General features: G+C 41.1%; 1 long non-coding RNA gene across 2 annotated transcripts in view; it reads left to right on the forward strand.

Annotated features, from left to right (window-relative positions):
- Positions 1-16,108, forward strand: part of LOC119697902 — a 72,840-nt gene that overhangs the window by 25,668 nt on the left and 31,064 nt on the right. The window contains exons 2-3 of one of the 2 annotated variants that reach the window (XR_005255992.1): positions 8,003-8,090; positions 12,946-13,108. This is a non-coding gene — a long non-coding RNA (uncharacterized LOC119697902). Of the gene's footprint in view, positions 1-7,915; positions 8,091-12,945; positions 13,109-16,108 lie in introns of those variants that run through there. The other variant, XR_005255991.1, reaches the window with a different exon arrangement.

The following is a 16,108-nucleotide window of genomic DNA, read 5'->3' on the forward strand; positions in this document are numbered from 1 at the left end:
GTAGAAAAATATGCCAGACAAAGCTGTATAATTTGCTGTAAAGGAAGGTAGCTATTTTGTTTTTCTGCTAGTGCATGTTGTTGTGTTGTTAGGAAAGCTGTGGGTCAACAGCAAGGTGTTTTATTCTGCCTGCTTCATTTCTGAAGAGACGGGAAAACTACCCCTTCTCAGAAAGCTTTTGGGAGAGGAGTAGAGTTTTTACAGAGGGCAGTGTGGGACATCCTATTCTACCTGACACATACCTCCAAAACTGGAACAGAGCTCTTGGGAAACTCCCAAGCATGGCACTGGGCCATGAAATCCTCACTTGGCCCTCATAGAGCATCTCTTGGGAGCCAGCAGGAATGATCCAGGACTTGGAGCTGAACATTGAAAACGTCTGGACTTAGGGAAGGTATGGGAGCTCCTTAGAATGTGAATACATAACAGTTGGGAAGACGAGGTGGGGAAGGGGTGGTGAGGACTGCTGGGTTTTTTTCTGTTCCAAGTTTTGTGTTCTCTTTCTTTACAGTTGCCTGAATTCACATCTGTGCAGATCCTAACCCCTTGGCATGCTTGAGCTGCTCACATTAAGGAAAAGGTGTGAGAAGGCCACCTCAGAGTGCTGGCCAGCTTCAGATGCAGTTGCAACTGCAACCAATTTGGTAGCAGCTGCATTTCTTTGGCCACATCTGCCTGTGTTGGACACTGTTAAGTCCTACTGGCAGTCCTGGATCTGGGGCTCTGTAGAAAACTTCTGGCTCTTGCTGATTACTCTGCTGACTTCTGAGTATTTTGGGGAGGCAGGCTCTTCATGGTGCTGGCATTTTGCCCTGAGAAGAAAGGGAATCCATTTGGTTCCTCTAGGGCTGCAACAGCAAGCACAGCCTGTAAGGAAGATCTGAGACATTGTATGGTATTGGACTGGAGTGACTAAGAAGGATGATGCTTACTGGCCTGAGGGTGACAAAGAATAGTCCCACTTGTCTTGAATTTTGCTAGTCAGCAAAGTGTTCAAGGTATTGCTGGTTGGATGGAACTGAGACTAGATCAGTATTTAACATAAGCCCCCAGCAGGCTGTGGAGAAGGTCTTTGAGACAGGAATGGATGGTTGGAAGTGTGGGCTTATGTGTGAGGACGACTGAAACCAGTGGGGAGGATGCCAGGTGCTAATTGAAGGAGAATAAGTGTTCTGCCATCTATTATGTTTTACTGAGGTTCTCCTTTCCACCACCTTTGAAGAATGCTTTATGTTTTAAAGGCCAGCAGGGGTATCAAATCTAAGACATTGTTGGACGTACATGATCTGATCCAAGTATTCCAGAGATGGTGACTAGACAAAGATGTGCACTCAGCTTCTTGAAGTGTGGGAGACACCCTTTAGCAGCCATCATTTAAAACATGGGAAAACATATTTATATGAGTGATATCTCAATTCCACAACTGTGGGAAAAAATAAATACTCATTACCCTGGCTGCTGTGGTGTGCAGCCGAGGCTTGGCAGGAGCTGTGGTTCAGTCTCCTCTGAATTGCCAGCTCTCTAAGCAAACTCTATGTTATTGAAACAGAAGAATCTGTTTTCCACTGGGATTTAAAACAATTTGTGATGAACTCTGGGAGTTTTTGAGCTACCAGATTTTGAAGTTGTCCTTGTTAAAACAGGAAGTAAGGGGATCCTAGGGCATGGAGATTTTGAGTCAGTGGTCTGGATTTGCTCATCATGTGAGTAGAGGGGAGATCTTCAAGTGGTTTCAATAATCAGGCAGCAATGTTTGTCAAGGTAGGGACAGGGATGCTGGCAGAATCCCCTGTAGCACTCACCATATGAGCAGAGAGCAGATGTGTTGCTGTGTGTTCCCCTCATCACTCTGATGCCTGATTCCAGCCTCGAGTATCAAAAATCTGTAGCAACAGGTTTCTGGCCTTAGAGGGTGAAGGGCAAAGAGGTGGGCTTGCAAGAGGCTTATAAAGTTATGTCACACTAGACAACTAATATTTGCCTTTGTTTCCTGAACAGTGTAAACTAACTTAGGATAGGTTCTCTAGAAGCGACCCTAGGATGCATGTGGAAAGCCAAGCTATATTGAAACTGAGAAATGCTTTATGGTCAGCAAACTTAGAAAAAGATTAAATTTTTGTTAAAAGAGGGCAGCTTGGAAATTCTGTCTGGTTCCAAACCAGAGCTTAAGCCCTGTAAAGGGCAGACATGGGGTTAAAAAGGGTTGGTCTAGGTAAAGAATATTCCACATATAGCCTTGGATTTGAGGCTGATTTCTGAGATAAGAACCATCTTTAATGTAAAGCTGAAAAGATTTTATAAAGATGAAACAATTGGAAATAAAAGAAGCCTGGCCAAGTTTTTTATTTACATGGGCCATGTAAATCTGTCTTTTGAGCTGTAGTTATTGCTCTGTTTTTACTTTCTTTGCTTCCCGGAGGCAAAAGTAATAGCTCTATGCCAAAAAGACCAGTTTTTCCAGCACTTACCAAAACCAGCATGAGTTCCTCAATGACCAATGTCACAGAAGTTGCATGTGTAAAATTTTAGAGGGTTTTTTTGTAAGCATCGATGTTGTAGACAGAAAGAGGCCAGCTAAACCCCAAGCCCTAGAAAGTTTGGATCATTATCTACACTTGATATCATGTTATTGTGATCTAGGTTCCTATCTGCTTGATGTCTTTCCAATATTCCCCTGTATTCATTTTATCCTTGACAGGCTAGTGAACATCTACAGGCACTGTATCAAAAGGTTTGCAAAGGCAACAACGGAACATAATCCTCAGATAAACACAACATACCATGATGTGTACATCACACAAAAATGCCACACAAAAATGATCTTTTTCAAGAACAGAAAAGTGAGGCCTATAGCTCTGAAAAGATTTTGACTTAGGTTTCTCCCTAGAGTGTAGTGAAGATCAAGTTATCACAGCTGTGATCCTGTAACATGGTGAGCTGGGCTGTGGAAACTCTCAAGTATATACCTACAGCTTGGCTACCCAGAGGATTTTGAGGTTTGTGTTGGGAATGCCCTGATGGGTGGTATGCTGCCAGGGTTTCATGACTTGAGCCTTCCCCAGCTTAGACAAAAGAGAAGAAATGAGCTGCATATTCCACCCCTGATGCAGTATAAGCATATGAACAAATGTATCTATCTCTGCAGGGCCACATTCAGATGCACATGTTGGTTCCTCAGTGCCAGATCCTGCTATGAACTCTAGCTCTGCATGCTGTTAGAAATGGCAAAAACAGACAGATATCTGTATCTCTACACATGCACAGGGTTTTATCTTTTTCTTGACCTGCAGCATATGGTGATGTTTGCTTAATCCATAGAAAACTCACATACCTATACATGATGTTACAGGTTCATTTTCCTCACAGCATGCAAACCATGGTTTTGAACTGGGCTGTATTTGTTCCCAGATCCTCTCAATTTCTGCTGCATAGATAGGCAGGTATGCTTGGTATTTTGGTTCCTTTTTTTTCTTTTATTCCTTCTTTTTTTTTTTTTTTAATCCCCTAGAAAACACATAAATAATTCAGAACACATGCTTTATGTCAACTCTTTCAATTATTTTATCTCTATAAAGAGGGCAGAGGCAAACCCCATTCAAACAAGCACGGGGAGGAAGATGCACTGTAAAATGATGGCTGGGGTCATGGACAGATGTATTTCCGACTGGAAAGCTCAGCTCAGAAATGTGATACCTGCATTTTAATGCTTGTGAGTTGCTGAGTGCACATAAAGAAAGTTGAGAGCCCTCTGACAGCATCTTTGCAATCACTATTTGTCCATGACTGTGGGTCAGGATGGGCTTCCAGATGTTCAGAAATCCCATGCAAGTATGCTGTAACAAGAGACTTCATTGGAGGGTGCTAAATTTCTTGGCATTCCCTAGGAATTCAGCCCCTTATAAAATATGAATTTTGGGTCTCTTTTCGTAAGGGTGAAGCCAAGTCCAAGCTCCTGAGGTCAGATGGAAGTGCTCTGTTGAATTGAAAAAGGCGTTGGGCTGGACCCATAAGATCGCATCTTCCATGCAGATGTGGCCATTTCATTTGCTTTTCCATCTCATAGATTCTTGACTGACCGGCTGCTGAGAGAATTCATAAATGTTACTTTATTTTTCAGCACACCTTACATACTCCCCATAGTTCATGTCAGAGCCCTAGTCTCTTTATATGGAGATGTTCCCTCATGCTCCACTGACCGTGCTTCAGCATTGCTGAGACACCCTGTCCTTAGCCCTTTGTAGCTTCTTGGTTTGTTCTAATAACTTCATGAGCTATATAATTTTGTATATCTTCTGACACAGTAGACTTAAACTCATTTCTCTTTTATCATGGTGACAATAAATGTCACCACTACTTATCTACCACTCAAGTCCTGATATGTGCTGCAAAGCTAAAGACAGCAAAACAAACTAGGTAATACCCTAGGCTGTCATGTCCACAGCATAGAACACAGCAGGGCAATTCCATCTTTCAAAAGACCCATTCCTGAGGATTATTTTTCAGCCCTTTTTCAAAAACCTATTTGAAGGACAAGTCACCAGTGTTGCTGTGAATATCCTGTCCCAGTATCTCATTTCTCCACAGTCAGAAGATTCCCCTCATATCCAACACAGCTGTCTTTGATGTAAATCTTGTTCCTTCCTCAGTGACCATAGAAGCAATCAGTAAGAACCTTTTATGTACCAGACAGATGGGGGACCCTGTAACATAGATGCTTCTGCTGTGGTCATGTGGAACCAGAATTCTGAGGGCCTTTCTCTGACATATATTTTACATCTATCCTCAGAGAAGTCTGTTAATCTCTATATTTTGATACCCCAAAAGAGTGCTGTGAGGGTACATTCATTGGTGTTTCCCAGGGCACTCATATACTGCACTGACAGAGGCTACACAGGTGAACAGGGAGAGAGAGCAGGCATACATATATTAGTCTGGTAAAGGACGAATATTTAACTCAGCAATGCCCCCAAACAGATGTCAAAGACTATATTATCAGCATGTCTCTTATCTCTGGAATTTTGTTTTGTGCTGTCCTGCTTTACTGATTGTTTTGTGATTTGTTTTGCAGCTTCCTGGAAAGGAGAATTTTAAGAACAAGCACAGAAAAAAAAAAGCCTGGTAAAAGCTGTAACTGGCTCTGCCTGTCTGTGCTATGACAGCCAACAATATCACCTGCTGATGATTTACAGATTCCTGGGAGATGTGTTGTTGAGTCTCAAAGAACTGGAACATGAACAACTTGCTCAAATTGCTTCCCGTGAAACAGCATAATGTATCCACCCGCTTCATGCTCTCCTAATTTAGGACACGTGTAGTCTGTAATGAACTGGCCAACTGATTATGTTGCTGTAAATCTTGTTCCCCACCTTAGAAAATACCCCTGATTGACCCCTTTTTCATGATAGCTCAGTGCAGCATTTCCAGTCCACTTCTTGAGAGGGAGAAAAATAGCACTAGCCACTTGCAAAAGCACTTCTCAAGAGTGAAAAATGCAACATTTTGTTGTTTTTATTTCATTGGGCAGCCTTTTCAAGCTCTGTGACCCACTTTTGCTTCCCTTTAAATTGTGACCAGTATTTATTTATCCTTCTTTGAACACAATAACTTAATTAAGAAACTAATCAGCAGTGTTGAACTGATCTTTCAACTCACCCCTATCACTGAAGGAAATTTATGAATGCATAATACAAGAAAGATCCTATTATCTAAAAAGCTTTCTACTAAAAGTATTTCGCATCTAAAAAGTAAGACTTGAAATTCTGCACTAAATTTATAATGTAAGTATGTGAACATTATTTATATAGAGTCTGAAATGTACTCCATCTGAATCTAACAATTTTTTCTGGATTATTTATTAAAAATAAAATTGTTACAAGTTTAAAGGATTTAATTGTATATTTTGCAGTCTGAAGGACAGATTGTAAAGGTACCTGTGTAATAGAGAGAAGTTTAATGGTTTAGGTTGCCTCTTCCATCAGTGGAGGGAGGTTGGCATGCTCCATTTTCTTAGGCACTTATTTTTGCATGGAAATTTATTGGCTGATCATCTCAGCAGGGCATTAACAGGATGTCTGTCGTTAGTCATCATCATCATCTGTTATTCCCAGTTCCCTTGGCTTCAGACTGAGAGAATCATTCTGGATGCTACCTAGGTGGAGGCACCTGGGGCAGAAAGAGACCAGATCCCAAAAGGTGGGCTCCCACTGTGCACTCTTGCTCAACCCTGGGAACTCAGCTGCTGCTGGCTGTTTATCAAGACAGATTCAATAGGACTTTCTCCCCTCCACCAGCCATGTGCTGAGTGAATGTCAGCACTAAAGGAACTGGTTCATAAGTCCCAAATGCCTTCTTGGGTAGGATGGCTCCAAGATGTTTGGCTCAATGTAGCCAAAACATTTATATTTCTGGACATGCTCAGCTGATGAATTTAAGGTGCCTGAGTAACTGCTTTGGAGGAGAACTGAGTGGTTAGAGAAGGGGTAGAAGATCCCTTGCTATCAGGCCTCTTCACCTATCCAAGTGGACACCTAGCTGCAGGTTTAGATCCACTCCTTTGTCCTTCATGGACTTGAACAGACAGGTAGAGATAACAATTTGTTCTATCCAAAAGCAGGCCTAAAATTAGGGTCTGATTGCTAGAATTAATGAGTCGCCCATGAGAAGCCCGTTTTTCTGTGGCTTTGGATCTTGTGACTGGATTAACCTGTGTCTAAGAAGGTATGAGCTCTATTCCCTGCAGTTGGGAAACTCCTCAAAGTTCTTTCCTCTGGGGATTCTCTGGTGACTAAAAATCCAGTGAAAGAGTTCTTAGAGGTCTCTTTTGTTTAACAAACTACAATTATTTTCTCCCTTCTTACTTTCACATGATTTGTGGGATTTCATTTTTTACTTTCTAGTCCTCTAGTAGCTGGCTTGAAATGTGCCAACAGGCTCAAAAGGCTGGGGTGGGGAAGAGAAGATAGATAGATAGATAGATAGATAGATAGATAGATAGATAGATAGATAGATAGAGGCCAGCATGCAGTGCTTTCCTGAGAAAAGTAAAATTAAAAGGGTGTAGTGTCTGTCCTATGAAACCTCCTGTATCCCTAAGGGATGGGCTAAAGACAAGAAAATTGACTGAGGGAGGTATGACATATTAAGGACTCATGTTGGAAAGAGCAGGTAATTCCTTTAGCAGCTTGAGGAGCCCCCCCAGTTCAGTCTGCCACTACCTACAGTGCTGAAGTCTATTGAGCTTGCACAAAGGTGTGATGCAGGAATTAATGACCTCACGCTTTATGTTGCCCCATTTGCTTGGTTATGTACTATATACTCCTCATGAGATCTGTAGGGAAAAGAGAAATGAAGATGAAAAGAGAGGACTGCCATTTTTTCCAGAAAGAGCAGATTGCAAGACTATGGCATTTTTCCCACACATCTTGAATAGTTTTGTGCTTGAGCTTTTTGAGGAGTTTTTAATTAATTTATTGTTTAAATAACTGTAATGAGAAGAGCCCCTGCCACACTGATTCTAATGAGGATTGCATTTGCTCTGTATCTTTCTAGTTGTGGACTGTATAATTTAAATATCTTAGCCAACATGTGCCGTGGCAGATTTCACTTATATCTGCTTAAATTAAAGCTTTGTCAGTTTAGGAGCTAAGAAGCATGCAAATATTTGAGACATATTTGACATTCACTGCTGAAATCATTGCACTAAATATCTGGCATCAATGACTTTACTTGAGAAGGGTTAAAAATTCTTGCTGTGTTGTACAGGCTGGACATTCTGGACTTAATGAAGAAAAATGCGCTTATCCTTACGTGTTCGTAATTAAGGTCTCCACCAAAATTTCAGCTTGTTTTTCTTCTATATTTTCTCTGAGCAATATGTGACTATTTGAGTATCTCAAAGTTGCTGCTAGGAGAACAAACAGTACCAATCTCTCAGAAGTAGTTGGAGTAATAGCACAATTTAGCTGTAAAAGGAATGGCATTTCCTTATGTTCTCATCCCCTAGAAATGCAAAGGAAGATGGCGCTAAGCTGGAAGAGTCTGATGGAACCTTGGACGTTTGAACAGCTCCAGGAGATGGAGATTAATTTCCTGTGAGTGTGTCTTTTTTCCTATTATGGGTCACTATATCAAAACACCATACTATATGTAGTACGTACAGCATGCAAATTTTCTGTGCTGAAAAGTACTGGCTTGTCGACACACTGAAGTCAAAGCTGGATATTAAAATAGAGGTGTTAGACATCTAGGTGTAATCCCAATTGTAATGTAATTGTAGTGGTACGTAATTGGCCATTACAAAGGGCAGAAGGACCCAAATATTCTTAGACAGAGACCTTGCTACCAATTATAGAGCTGCTTTCTTTTCTGATACAGGATCAGTTAACATGCAAGCGCTATCAGAGAAAGTATGATCACACGATAATTAGGGTGGAAAATATCTCAGGAGGTCTCCAGTCCAACCCCGCACTAGACAGGATTTGCCCGAAGATGAGACCATGCTGCTCAAAGCTTTATCTAAGTGAGCCTTGAAAGCCTCCAAGGAGGCTGCACAATCTCTGGGCAACTCTGGCTGTCACCAGGGGAAAAATAAATATCCTTATAACCAGTCTGAACTGCTTTCCACTTATGCCTTGGATTCCCACCATGCACTGCTGGGGAGAGCTGGACTCTTGTCTTTTTGGTGACCTCTTTGCTCAGCAACAGAGTGCTCTGCTGACCACCCACTTTTGCTGACAGAGACGCAAAGAGGAAGCCCCGATGTTCTCACATCTTACATGGTATAAAAGCAAGTAATGGCTGGTAAACACAGCATTTCCTCTTCCAAATTCCATGTACTGATCTACTCCCTCACTCTAATCACTCCATTCATTTTTTTGTTTAGCCTTAGACTGGTGGGTCTTCTACTGTTCAAAGGTTTGAGAGCTAGGGAGAAGGACCATTTTCTTTGATCTCTGTTGATTTATGTTTTTTGCAGTTAGGCACAGGACAAAACACCACTTCCCCCGGAGAATTTTAGTGTTCCATTTTCCACAGTTATTTCCCCATTTCCTTCAGGATCTGACTTTTAGCCATCATCATCTTTCTTATTAATTGTGAAACTTTGTATAAGTGGTGGCACAAGCCCTGGGCACGTCCTACTCTGCAATCTCATCAGAGCCAAGGAGAAGAGTCATGAACTCAGCTCTTGGCTCTGCTACCTGTTCACTCTAACATGAGTCGGCTCCAATTATTGTCCCTTACACATGCAGCACACTGCCATGTCCAGGTTACCAGCTTTGAAGGAGCAGCAGCCTGCCCCTATAGCTACTAAAGTCAGCCTAGGTGAAGGTCAGATCTGTCATGCTGATCTATGTATAATTTGAGAGATACTGCAAAGAACTTGGTGGGCAGAACACTGGTGAGGAAGATGGAGTCGACAGAACTGAGGCCATCTTTTGTAGCATTTGAACTTTCTTGTAAGGGATTTTGTTTTGTGTTAGAATTCAGGGCAGATCCGAGTGGAGGCGTTACTCAATCCAGCAGAAACCATGGGCAGGAGTGGGTTCCTTCACCCTAAAACACTGTGCAACTCTAACACTTTGACTACACTTCTTCGTGCCATGGACTCACCTCTGTGATGCTCTCCCTTTCCTCCTGCTTGCCCAGTTTCAGGTCTGGAACAATTCATGTTGGCAGCCTCCTGTAGCACCAGAATGCTGAATGTTTCAGGCTGGCTGGTAAATCTTCACTTTTTGGATAACAAAACTTGAATATAGAAATATGAAATTTCATGGCACTGCCCCATGTGCTTTTCAGAATGGCTGTTTACTGTTGCCTGAGCCCCTGTCAGTTGAAAAGCTTAGGAGGGGTTCAGGAACTTCACACACCCAGGGTGCCTCTGCACTTTGTTCTCACTGATGGCATTCAATTAATTTGTTTCCTCTGAAGAATTGGACAGGCTTTCTCCAGATTTGGTGATGCACATTAATGCTTATGCATAATGTGGCTTAAAGAAAAGATGAATTGGTGAGCAGTCTGGAAACCTGAGGCACATTGCCCTTTTGAGTAATGATTCTGCATAGGGAAGGCAGAGGAAAACATTGCCATAGGGCCTCTATGACCTGTTCATGGGTAAATAATTATTTAGAAAACATTGATTTGGAATGAAAAGTCAGCTCAAAGGCCTGATGGTTATATAGCAGTCCACAGGGTTAATCTGGGAAGGTTGTGAAATCAGTCAAAAATCAAATTAATCCCTGAACAAAACTGGCCTTGTGAAGTTTTTATTTTGAGAACTAGAGAGAAAAACAAAGTGCTGTTGATTGCTGTGGGTGGAGAAAAGCATCCTTCAGGCTTTTGACATTTTTAAGATGCAATGTTGTACATCAGATTAATTAGGCCCAATGTTCTATATATGCACAGGAGCAACATTCTTGTGAGTGGTGAGTGGGTAAGTTCTCTGAGCATTTCCAGGACATGGAAGACTTTAAAATGGACTCATCTAAATTTTTATGGTGTGCCGTATAAGTCAGCCAAGTTGAAGAATTGGGCAAGGCACCTAGGAAGTCAGTGGCCTCACACTAATCTTTATTATCTTAGATGTTTCCTTTTCTTGGCTCCTGTTTCCCAACTGAAAAATTATGATAATGCCAAGGTTCAACTGACAGTGTCTGTTTTACTTATCCTCAGTTTAGAGTTTAGATGTCTTTGTAATAAGATATAGTTGACCCAATTGCAGCCCTTGTGAGAGGAGGATGGTTCCTTCAACTCTTTTTATCCATGAAGAGTCAAGGAAAAGGTGACTTCAAAGAAAAGAGGTAGGGTATGGCAGACAGGAAGGAGCAACCGCTTACTAAAAGAGGCTTCCAGTGGGCAGGCTGGGACATAATGGATAAAAGCAAGAAGTAGATTTGTAATGAAGTGTCTTTGGATGGGAAGAAGAAGCTTCATGAGGACCAGGGCTGGTTATGCATGGCCTGCTCTGGTCCAAAGATTGACTGAGTCGAATGAAACCAGGATAGAAGGCATCCCTGCAAGGATGCAGTGGGCAGGGGGAAATGGATTTATGTCATCCATTTTATGGTGGTTATGTTTGACCTAGTCAGTCCAATTTGTGGAAAAACTGGCTGGATGGTCTGGCCCAGAGAGTGATGCTGAGTGGAACTTAATCCATTTGGCAGCAGGTCACCAGTGGTGTTCCACAGGACTCATCTTCTGGTCCTGTTTTACATCTTTATTGACGATTTGGACTAGGGGACTGAGTACATCCCCGGCTAGTTCGCAGACAACATCAAGTTAGGAGGGAGGACTATACAGAGGTCTCCATGGACTGGATCAATGGGCTGGGGCCAGTTGTATGACCTTCAATAAGGCAAAGTGCCCAGTCCTGCACCTGACTCACAAGAACCCAAATCCACCCTACAGGCTTTGGGCAGAGTGGCTTGAGAACTGTCACTGAGAGAGCAGAAAGGGACTTGGGGTGCTGGATGACAGCCACTGAAAATGAACCAAGGTGTGCCCGGGTGGCCAAGAAGGCCAATGGCATCCTGGCCTGTAGCAGCAATAGTGTGGCCAGCAGGAGCAGGGCCTGGGGATTTCCCCCCTGTACTTAGCACTGGTGATGTCTCAAAATCTGTGTTCAGTTCTGGGCACCTCACTTCAAAAAGGTCATTGAGGCTCTGGAGCATATACAAAGTAGGACAACGAAGTTGGTGAAAGGTCAATAAAACCTGTCTTTTGAGGACTGGGTGAGGGAGCCTGCAGAAAAGGAGGCTCAGGGGGGACATCATTGCTCTGTACCACCGCCTGAAATGAGGCTGTAATGAGGTGGGAATCTCTTCTGCGGTGTATCAAGTGAAAGAACAAGAGGAGACAGCCTTAAGTTGCACCAGGGGAGGTTCCAACTTGATATTATAAATAAAAAATAATCATTGAAAGAGTGGCTAAGCCTTAAATAAAGTTGCCCAGGGACATGGCAGAGTCACACCTCTGGAAGTGTTGGAGAGACTTGTGGCAGGTGGGGATCATGTTTAGGGGTAACTGCAGCAGCGCTGGGTTGATGGTTGGACTAAATGACAATTAAGGTCTCTTCCAGCCCTGATAATTCTGTGAAAAATTAATAATTCTCATTTATATTCTAGTAAAACCCAGTTGGTTTTTGTTCAAAAGCCTTTCTTTTAAGGGGCTCTGAATAAGGGAGGTTTACCTGCTGAATTGGGATCTCATAACACAAGAAAGCTCTTTCATTGCAAGATGATTTGAGGTTATTGGAATGAAAAGTACCACAGAAGTCTGTAGAAGAAGACATAGTAGTTATTGAACTGCTGAATACTCCCTCTGGTCTAGAAGCCCATTTCCTGTGCTCATATGCTGCTCCTGCTAGCTGATGAGAGCCTTGCTGAATTTTGCAGAGATTATAGGAAGTTAATCCTTGAAGGTATTCTCTTCTTCTCTATTTAAGCCAAGTACAAGCAAAAGCAGTGAAGTTTCTGCTCGTCTTGACTGCAATGGAAATATCTTCAGTCAATTAAACCATTAAAATTATCTTCTGTCCTTGGATCCCTATTTGTACCCACCTGTCCCTTTGCTATATCTTATCTAGTGCTGAAGAGAAGGCTCATTTGCTTCTCCTGATTCTCTGGAGCTGGGCAGCTCACTGCATGATGCTGCAATGGAATGGTTTCCATCAACTCCAGGTCCCAGTGGGGTGTATTATTCTTCATGGAAGAAAAAATAAATGGATCTAAATAAATAAATGGATAGAAGAAATGGAAGAAGAAATAAATGGATCTAAATGGAAAGGCAACCTTCCAGGCTTTGCCCCAAAGAAACACACAAAGGAAAATGTGCAATATACAGTTCTCTTTCTTTTGATCCCTTTTTCTTTAGATAATGCACATCAAATTTAAGTCGAATAGTCCCAGCAAGATCCATTTTATTAACACTAATAATTTATATGTTTTACAGATATAAACTTATCTTCCTGCTCATTTCTGAAGAAGTCAGTACACTAAATTCCCGAAATATAGTCTGAGCCTACACAGACATCAAGATCCTAGTAACTGGAACATATTGTTTAAGTCAGTGGGAATTCTGGAAGTCTCTTCACACCCAAAATCACTCATTGATAGTAAGTAATAATATTCATTCTTATTAATTATGGCTATAGAATTATATTGGACCCTTTCCATTTTTTAATGCTTTAGGCAATGTTCCATGAGACTTTGACCAACATTTAGAAAAAGAAAGGCCCGTATGTCTTTTTCTCAGAGCAAATAAATTAATTTTTATGGAATGGTAAGTGGAGGGTAGAACTGAATAAGCTAGTTGCAATGGAAATAATCTTTCAAAACATTGGAAAAGTTAGACACTTGCAATAGCATGTGGTCTAATTTCCTGAACCTTTGAGAAAGGACATGAATTATTATATAGCTTACTGCTGAACATGTGTCTGATTCCTTATGTATGTAGAAAGCAAGGGCGGAATATGTGCATGGGTCAGGTCCAGCCTTTCTCATTCTGTCTCTTACAAGTTTAAAACCAAAGCAGACAATGTGATTGATAGGAAGGCATGCCAAGAAGTAAGCCAGAGCAACTTAGAGTAGTCTAGATGCTTCTAAACTGGACTGGACAAGAAGAAAAAATAACTTTTTCTAACTTCTCTTATTTGTAAATTGTTATTATTGTATTTTGTTAAAAAAAAAAAAACCAAAAAAACCAACTTGTCAAAAGTTTTGGAATGATATTTTTTCAGTGTGTATTAAAATGCCCAGTGTGGTAATTTTGCATGTGAAGCATACTCATCCACTGTTCCTCTGGCATGGCAATCTTTCTCTAATATTCCTGCACTGTTTTCACAGCATTTACAGATAAGTTTACTGAACCTTGTCATAGGGGTGGGGTCAAAGATGATGCAATGAGGTTTTTTAGAGGATTTTTTTCTGGTTGGCTGGTTTTCATTTAGTTGGGGGGTTTGTTTGTTTGGAGTATTTTTTAAGGAACATATACCTGAATTTAAAATTCAGGTAGACTTTTGTCTCCTTTAAGGTCACATCAAGGTGGGATCCTGCAAGCACAGGTTTGGTTGCCACCTAGGGAACGTAGGATGTTCACAATTCACATTCAATTTACTGCTTTTACGTGAAAGGTTTCTGGATTTCAGAGCTGGATGGTGGGGTGACATTGAATACAAGATTGTGTAGCATTTATAGAACTTTTCTTTTATTACCAGCTTGATAATCACATTAAGTTAGACTGAAAATTTGAACTAATTCTTTCCCTTGAGGCCTGGGCTCTAATAATGGTAAAAATCTGTGAAATAAGATGAATACAATTCAATAATTATATTGATAAATAAAATGAAAATCAACTAATTGTGTCATTCAGTCAGTTGCCTGCCTCTGTTGTTGCTGCCTTTCTGCATCAGCGACTGCTAAACTTTTCCTGTCACACTTCAATAAATTTAATTGTGCAGAATAAATGAGCTAATTTTTGAAGTCACAGGCACTGTTTGCAAGATAAGGATGATGATTTATTGACCTCCTTCTAACTCCGTAAGAATGTCACCCTCCTTTTTCCTGACAACCATAAAAAGGGGTTTTGTCCCTCTTCACCCAGCATCTTGCTAAATCCTACTTTGTATATTTACCTTCCCATCTCATTTTCTTGAAATCACATAATGCAGCACAATAGATCAAAGATCCCTGCTCGAGTTTGGTGGCCACACAGAATATTCCAAATTATTATCAGAACCATGGGGATTTTTTCTTTCATTTTATGCTACTTACTTCTGATGATCTTTTCACTTTCTGTATTTTGGAAGGGTGTAGGCTAACAGGAAGTACAAGAAAAAAGGCACAGATTAATGCCTGTTTTTTTTTCTGGATGCTATGTTCTAATCCCAGTCATGGTTCTGTGAGTTTACATACCCTGCCAGGATGGACATTCACTCCAGTGCTCATTCACATTGATCGTTTGACAAGGAAAACAGGTTAAAAGGCTGATATTAGGCATTGGACATGCCTCAGAAAAAAAAAAAAACAAGCCAGCTTTTAAAACTTTTGTTTCTGTTTCTTGGCCTTAGATGATGAGAAGGCGAGAAGATGACACTGACTATTTTTTCTGTTGATACTGCTGCAATTTGACAGCAATGGCTTTGTTAAACTCACAAGAAATGGTAGGAGTGAATAGGCTGCACCCATTCTTTCCCACCTCTCTGGTTTTCTTTGTGAGTTAGGACTTTTTTCAGCAAAACATCTGTATGAAAGCCACAACTACCCTTTTTCATAAGACTGGATATTTTGTTCAGTTCTTTAAATTAAAGCCTCCAAGTAACCTCTATGTGTATGAAAAGGGTTGATTAGATACTTTGGTGCAGTTGTGGTACAAGTGTGTCTCTGTTACAGCAGACAAATTGGTTGTCATGCTGTAGCAATGTGATCCCTGAATCTAAAATCTTGGTAATCTATTGAGTCGATAAAACTCTTTAGAGAAAAAATAAGATCAGCATCAACACATCAACTGTGTCAAAAAATGCTCTCAAAGTTTCTCCCTCCCTGTCAAATAAATCCAATAAATGACAAGGATGGGGACACCTTCTTTGTGCATAAAATGGCTACCTCCTGAGGTGCACTGGGCTGTGCAAACCATCTCGGTGTGTACTGTGTTTCTTCTTCACACCGAGATTGAATCTACTATTCTTTGACTATGATGCTAGGCAACATGGTAGGTCAAATATATGTGAAAGCTAGCTAGACATTGACAAACCTGGCATCCTAGAAGTGCATAGTAAAAGAGTAAAAGACTTTTTATGGAGCCAGGATTTCAGCCAGGCACCTAGAACACAAACTGTGAGAAAGCTTTTTTTCATGTTTTAGTTGTTATATTGGACCTCTTCCTGCTGTAATTTTCTTCTAAAGAAGACTTATAACCTCCTAAATATTTCCTGTCAGGTGTTGGCTAGGTGAAATGCATCCTAGGGAATTGCAGCTGGAGGAATCACAACATCCCACATACAGAGCAGTCCAAATTTCTGCCAAACTCTTCACTGTGTCTTAAACCACTTGCACTGTTTGTGACTGATCCTTGTAGCAAAAAGGCAGACCTAACTCAGAAAAGTCTTCTGCATCTT

The sequence above is a fragment of the Motacilla alba genome, chromosome 2 (assembly GCF_015832195.1).
Source record: "Motacilla alba alba isolate MOTALB_02 chromosome 2, Motacilla_alba_V1.0_pri, whole genome shotgun sequence".
Lineage (NCBI taxonomy): Eukaryota > Metazoa > Chordata > Aves > Passeriformes > Motacillidae > Motacilla > Motacilla alba.